Source organism: Elephas maximus, chromosome 10 (genome assembly GCF_024166365.1).
Source record: "Elephas maximus indicus isolate mEleMax1 chromosome 10, mEleMax1 primary haplotype, whole genome shotgun sequence".
In the NCBI taxonomy this organism is placed as follows: Eukaryota; Metazoa; Chordata; class Mammalia; order Proboscidea; family Elephantidae; genus Elephas; species Elephas maximus.
In genome coordinates this window covers 72,711,375-72,718,844 of record NC_064828.1, presented here as the reverse complement: position 1 = coordinate 72,718,844, position 7,470 = coordinate 72,711,375, and the positions used below count along the sequence as shown (strand labels likewise).

General features: G+C 44.0%; 1 pseudogene; it reads left to right on the top strand.

Moving 5' to 3' along the window:
* The first annotated feature begins 1,561 nt into the window (after window positions 1-1,561).
* LOC126083696 (protein JTB-like) lies at window positions 1,562-4,663 on the top strand (annotated as a pseudogene).
* Window positions 4,664-7,470: the final 2,807 nt, after the last annotated feature.

Genomic DNA, 7,470 nt, shown 5'->3' with positions numbered 1-7,470 from the left:
GAAGTGCTTTTTTGTATTTCAGGCGACATTTGAGATGCCTAAAGTTCTAGTTCCCAAACTGGCTGTTTGTCAGAATTTTCTAGAGCTATGCCACCCAAAGGAAACCCTGGTGGTGTAGTGGTTAAGAGCTACAGCTGCTAACTAAAAAGTCAACAGTTCAAAGCCACCAGGCACTCCTTAGAAACTATATGGGGCAGTTCTACTCTGTCCTATAGGGTTGCTGTGAGTCGGAATCGACTGGATGGTAACGGGTCCAGAGGGTTTGGGGTTGGTCTTGAAGGTCTCAGTTCAGCTGACTTTTATGCTCAGGACATCAGCCAGATTTCTTGAATCAGTTGAGCTACCCTGAAGCTTGATACAAGCGAGTTTATCTGTCTAGTCATCTTTAAATTACAGATGCAAGATAGCTTATTAATTATTTGGTTAAATAGCAAGACGTTTATTGTTGTTTTAGGAAAGGTCAAAACTGAGAATGCCAATTTCCTCCGTGTATAACTGGCTCAGTCACTCAGCCAGACTGAGTGCAGGCAGGAGAAAATCGTTTGCTCCTCCCCCAACTCAAATGGTCTGACTTTATTTATAACAGTACCTTTCATCCAGAAGGATACAAAAGTCCTTTATGTTGATGCTCAGACTGTTTAGGGCTGTACTGCAGAATGGTGCCTAGTTCTGAACTTCAAAATAAAAGAGAACTGTGGAGACCTTGGCAAAGGCTCAGAAGACATTCTTAAAGATGATGTTTTAAAATTCAAAGTGAATCTTCAAATTTTGTGGTCATATCTAGAAAGTGGTCCTCCATCTTGAAATAAGCAACATGAAATGAGCTTCAACTACACCTTGAGAGGGTTTCCCTTCTAGGAAAAATTATTGTAGTAATAAGTAGAGGAAGAGAGAGAAGTTCTCTTGAGCACAATGTGGTTTCACATTACAATCACCTGAGGAGATTTAAAAAATCTCAGTGCCAATTTAGTCAGGGCCTTGCTAGGTGGGACCCAGGCATCCATATGTGTCAAAGCTCCCCAGACAATTCCAATGTGGAGCTAAGGGTGAGATCCACTGCTCTGGAGCCCAGCTTTTCAAACTTTAATAGGCATTAGCACCTCCTGGGGGTTTAGTGAAAATGCAGATTCTGATTCTGCAGGTCTGGGGTAGGGTCAGAGCTTCTGTAATTCTAACAAGCACACAAGTGACGTCAAAGCTGCTGGTCCCAGACTAGGCAGTGAGTAGCTAGAGGCTAGAGGCCTTTGAAACTAAACTCTGCCCCAGGCTTTTGTTTTCAGCCATCTCATCTCATCTCATCTCATCTCATCTCATCTCATGAAAAAGAAACTTCAACTATCTCATAAACCAATGAAAAGACCAACGTAAAGGACAATGCTTCTGATGAAAACATTCAACAATGAAAAGTGTCTCCTTAAATCAGTAGGTATTTATAAGGGAATTTAAAGGGCAGAAGTGTTCCTGGCTTTTTGGAAAATATTATCATCCCTACCCTCATGTTACCACTTCCTCAAGATGACTGTAGGAGTCACGGAGTCATTGTATTGTGTATCTAGAGCAGATGGTCAAATACAGGGGCAGCTGGGGTGCTGGCACTGCTATATTTCTGCTGGTAACATCCTGTACAAAGAAAGCCGAGCTCTCTCAGAACCTAAAGAGGTTTATCTGCATTCTGGACGTAAGGAGAACTGGCCACTTTGTCAAGAGATCCCACTCAGCCATTAAGATGGTGCAGCAAGTAAGAGCTACAGCTCCTACCTAAAAGGACAGCAGTTTGAATTCACCAGGCGCCCCTTGGAAACGCTCTGGGGCAGTTCTATTCTGTCCTTATAGGGTCGCTATGAGTAGGAATCGACTCGACTGCAGTGGGCTTTTGGTTTTGAAAAATGTCCTCAGTAATATTAATAGCTAACTAAACTGACAGGTTTTACTATTCATTTAATCCCCTCAACAATCCTAATGGGTAGTTAGTATTGTTATCTCTATTTTACAGATAAGAAAACAGAGCCCAGAGAAGATGAGACACTTTTCCAAGGCCACATAACTAGAAAGTGACAGAGCCAGGATTGGAACCCACTCCTGTTATCTCCAGAATTCCCACTCCAAGGTCAACCATGTGACAACAAATCTAAACTGTTCTTTGGAATTACCTATGAATATTTCTGCTGCTATAAGCACTGTGTTCATCTTTTTCCAGGACTTTGGTCTAATCATTTTTTAAAAGCAGCCTTCTAATTTTTTAATTAGCTTGGTTCCCCAAACATAAAGCTCTTTAAAGATCAGATGTTAATGTAATCCTCTTTGGGTTATTGTTGAAAAAGATCAGTTGAGCTGACCTTGACAAAATCGCCCAGGAGGCTTAGTGACAGACAGTTCCTTCAATATCAGAGAATACAGACAGCTGCTGTTATGGAAAGGGGCATTTTCTGTACCTTTGATAGCAGGCAGTTTTGTTTTTCTTGACAAGACCCTGAGTAAAAAGACTTAATATCCATCTTCCATGCGAACTGAATGGTGCCCTACTGACATTAGATCCTCAGCCCCAGGGAATACCACGCTGGCTGCTGAGGGGCTGCATGAGGCGGACTCAGTGACCATGAGAAGAAACAGAGCATGACAGGAACAGAATTACAGCGCCAGAAAGGGCCAGCTCATCACACCCTCATCTGCCTGCTTCCACTGCAAAGCCTCCCAAAGGAATAAAGGCAGCAAAGGCCCACAGTTCTCATAATACTTTCATAAAGACAGTCAGGGTTTCCAAGATGTCAACCTAAAACACAAGAGTTTTCTAGAGCAGAACAAAAACCCATCAGCTTTGATAGGACATGGTAACAAATAACTTTATACATGACAAATAGAAAAGTATCCCTATTCCAGTCCTGGGGTAGGATAAAAGATGAACTATACTAAACCACCCCCTGGGCAAAATGGTGATGTGGATGCACAAGGTGATGTGTGTGCCAGACCCCTCCCCCATCCACAGGGCTAGAGTGGGAACAGCCATGACCTTGCTCTCAGACTAGCCGCCACTGATTGGATGAATATATGAGCCCAACTGGGCCAATCAGAGTCCTCCCCTGGAACTTTTTTAGCTGGAAGTGAAAGGATCTTCTGTGTCAGCAGTAGCAGTAGCAGTGGCAGAAGCAATTTAGGCTTGGGAGCTGCCAATAGCCATTTGTCCTTTTTTCCAAATGGAGAAAGCTAGTCTGAGGAGCAGAGAAGAAAAGGAGATGGAGAGGGTATGGGTAGTGCTCAGGAGCCTGGTTCTCATTGTTTCTAAGGCCCAGCTGCATTCCTGACCAGCTCACAATTTAGTTGTTCATCCTCGTTGTTCACTGGTGTTGAGTCAGCCTTAGGCACTCTGAACTAATAAATTCCCCCTTTGTCTAATAGTTAGTTAAGTTTCTGTCACCTGTAACCAAGAAAGTTCTGACTCCTATAGGGGATGTGGGTGAAATTTGGTTTTAGCCCTTCCCACCCTCATTTTTATATCCCTTTCCTTTCCTCTAAGTAGACCTCGTGGCACCAAAAGGTTGGCAGTTTGAACCCATCAGCCACTCTGGGAGAAAGCGGTGGCAGTCCGCTTCCGTAATGATTACAACTTTGGAAACTCTGTGGTTAGGTTGGCAGTTCTAAGGTCACTGTGAGTCAAAATCGACTTGACAGCAACAGGTTCCTTCCCCCTATTGTAGACAAACAGTACTTTCCAGGTAGGGGACACTGCTTTCTCCAGTTTCAAAACCTGCGTGCTGATGGCTCCTTCCAAAAGGTCTGGTCCTCAGCTTTCTGACATGTGGCTTTAAGAAAAAGCTAAAAATTAATAAAATTACTTCTTTGGGAGAAAATCTGCATTTTTTTTTTTTTTTTTAACAATGGGGAAAGGAATATATTCAACTCAGTAAGTTGATGAGTACAGGTACTTTGAGACAGAGCAGATATTCCAACTGTTATTAAATGACAACACAGTATTGATCCTAGAGGTTTAGGAGTGGAAAGGGAAGGGCATTTATTAAAAACCCACCATATGCGTGACAATGTGTGAGGAACATTTTATATAAAATACCCTTTTTCATTTAATCCTCATAACCACTGTTAGATAAGAAATGTTGGTCCCGTTTTGTAGATGAAGCAGAGAAGTATTGGGATTGTAACTATTTTCTAATTCCTTTACCCATACTCTTTCTCTTACCATTCAAACATTATGAGGACTTTTTCCTACATGCCCTCCCCTTAAAAAACCAGTTGCTGGGGACAAGATGGCTGAGAAGAGAAAGGAAGCCGAAGCATGTATAGGGAGCCCTCCCCTAAGGCCGCTGCCTCTGCTAGTTGCCCTGTGCCTTGGCTCTAAAGTTCTGCAAAGCAAAGGTTCCCGTGCAGGAGGAGAAGCAGTTGGTGAGCACCGCAGTCTTGCCGTGCTGGCGGGCAGAAGAGCTTGTGGTTCCACAGGGTATGTGGAGAAAAGTCATATGCAGCTCATCTAAGAGAAGTGAGTTCAAAAGCTGCCACTCAACAGTGACGGAACATCACCACTCAGTGGTGACGGAAATTGGAAGCTGCCATCGTGAGTGTGGCCTTGGTCTTCACTTGCCTTGTCGTAGTTCATCAGCGACTATTAAACAGAAAGGTTCTGGAAAAGGCTTGGAAGCAAATTGAATCCATATAGCCACATTTCACCCTTTTGTCCTCAGAGATCCCGCCTCTGATAAAGTGGAATGGACTGACTTGCCCCCTGGTTCTTCAGAGCCTTGAGTGCAGTGGCGTCACTGGGGGTGTGGGCCGCTGTCAAGTAAATTGACTCATGGCAACCCTATGTGTGTCAGAGTAGAACTGTGCTCCACAGAGTTTTCAGTGCTGATTTTTTAGAAGTAGATTGCCAGGCCTTTCTTCCAGTGGACCTCTGGGTGATCTTAAACCCTTAGGCTAGCAGCTGAGTGTGTTAACTGCACAATTAGGGACTTCTTAAAAAAAAAACAAAACAAACCCAGCACCATCGAGTCGATTCCGACTTCTTAGATAGGACTAATAAGCTACATTCTCGGTGTTTGAGTTCAAAGGTTGATTTTTAAATCTATATTAGGATAGATTGACTTTAAAATGTAAGAGTCAGGCACTTGAAAGATTTTTTTTTTTTTTTTAATTCCAAAAGCTTGTTTCTAAATACTAAAGCCAAAGACTGGAGGACTGGAGCCCAGACTTTATACTGTAAACCGGGAGGTGACAAACTACGGTGTGCAGGGATAAAATTTTTATAAATAAAGTTTTATTAAAACACAGCCACACCCATTTGTTTACATATTGCCTATGGCTGCTTTTTTGCTAGAATGGCAGAATTGAGTATTCTGAACAGAGACTGTATAGCCAGCAAAGCCTGAAATATTTACTATCTGGCCCTTTAAGACAAAGTCAGCTCATCTCTGCATACCATAGGATGCTAGGACAGGTGTTTTTCACCCCAAAAAGGGCACAGGGACCACCACCACAGAACAACTTGGAGGGAATCTGAGAACAGAAGAACCTTTGCCCAGAGGTGACCAGAGGGAAGGGTCTGAGGGCAGTCCCCCGCCCCCCAACTCTGGTGGTCTCCAGAATCTTCCAGTACTTTCCTGTGTTCCTATGAAGTGCCAGAGGCGACTGAGAAGGCTGTCTGGCTGGACTCAGTTATGACACAGGGATGCCATCAACAGAACAACAGGACCAAGGACATCATCAGTGGATGCAGCAGGGACAGAACCAACATTTAAAGACTATGGAGGAAAGAGGACGTCACATGCCCCTGATGCCCCACCCCCACTGCCAGGATAATTCCAGGACCTAGCCCTGGTGGTGCTGTGGTTAAGAACTATGGCTGCTAACCACCAACTGCTCCTTAGAAACACTACGGGGCAGTTCTGCTCTGTCCTACAGGGTTTCTATATGTTGGAATAGACTCGACAGCACCGGATTTTTGGTTTTGACTTAAGTTACCCATAGACCATGTGGTTACCAAAAAAATTGAGTTTTAAACCAGAAGTGACTGGGCTGCTGGGAGGGTTTATGTCTACCCCACTGCTAAGTGCATCTTTTAACTCATCTTTTGGAAGTTCTGCCCCAGGGAAGTGTCATCAGCATTAGGACAAAAATACTGGTGTCTAAAAGACAGCACCCTCCAATAGACCTTTCTGCTATGATGGAAATGTCCTGTATCTACACTGTCCAGTGGTGGCCACTAACCACATGTGGCTATTGAGCACCTGAAGTGTAGCTTGTGCAACTGAGGAGTTGAATTTTTAATCTTATTCCATTTTCATTCATTTAAATTATAATTTATATAGTCACAGCACAGGTCTAAGAGATTAGGCTATTTTCCATGTTCAAAATGTATCAGTACCACTTCAATGTGAAAAGAAGTAAAAGAAGGACTCTAGTTCAGTCTTCCTCTTTGACCCATGGCACACCTGAGTTAAGGCTCCTATCAATTCAGCCTGGCCTAGGGCCTGTCAAGATCAGAGATCATGTGGTGATAGTAGGTAAAGGAAACCTCCCACATAATAGATTTGCCCTTGGCCATCAAGGTCTGTGACCTTCTTCTTGACTTCTGCATGTTACTATCATGAACTTTGGGATTAATCGCAGGTCTTCCACCTGTGACAGAAGTTGAATGCTCAACAACCCCACCGCTGCCACCACCGCCAGCCCAGCTCTTAAGGATTTTACCCTGGATCTTTTTGTTTAATTGGAATACTTCTAGATGTCCAGGGGAGAGACCCCATGTGGCCACCGTCTCCGTCTATGCCTGACACAATTCTCCTGTTTACGGGTTGCATCTTTGGAGTCTGCATCCTCAGACCCACTACCTTTAGCTGATGAAGACAGCAGCCACGGAGCAAATGTTAAGGATTGAATTTATGTTGTAAGCCCTAACCATTTTTTTTTTTTTTAGTTTAAGGGATTGTGGAGGGCGTGACCTCTATTTTCTAGTCTCCTCGTTCATCTCTGGGGTAAATTCTTTGGCGTGTTCCTGGCAGGTCCTCAGACATCATACGGATCAGAGAACCCAACTGAAGAAGCAAAACACAGATTGTTCGACAAGAGGATGCCTTGAGAGTCTTTATTTTGATCCTCCCTGGCCATCTGCTGCTGCTGTGGAAAGATGGACAAAGAGATCTGAGGTGAGGAAAAACACAGATCAAAAAAAGAAACCTGGGTTAGGAGCAGAGCGGGAAGTGCAAGGCTGGTGGTGGGTTGGAGGGAGATTAAAAGTGCCTGCCCATGTTACCTCCTCAGCTGCACGTTTTTCCGCTACCCGGCTCTCTCAAATCCCCTCCTGATCCCGTCTCCCACACTCAGCTGTATTTGGCCTGCCTTCATCCCCTCTTTCCTCCTACTCTCAAGCCTGTAATTATTTACACCAGGTGCATTGCTTCCACTCATCTCCTGTGACTCTATCATTCATGGAGCCCTGGACGGTAATTTGCCAACCTCCATCGAAGT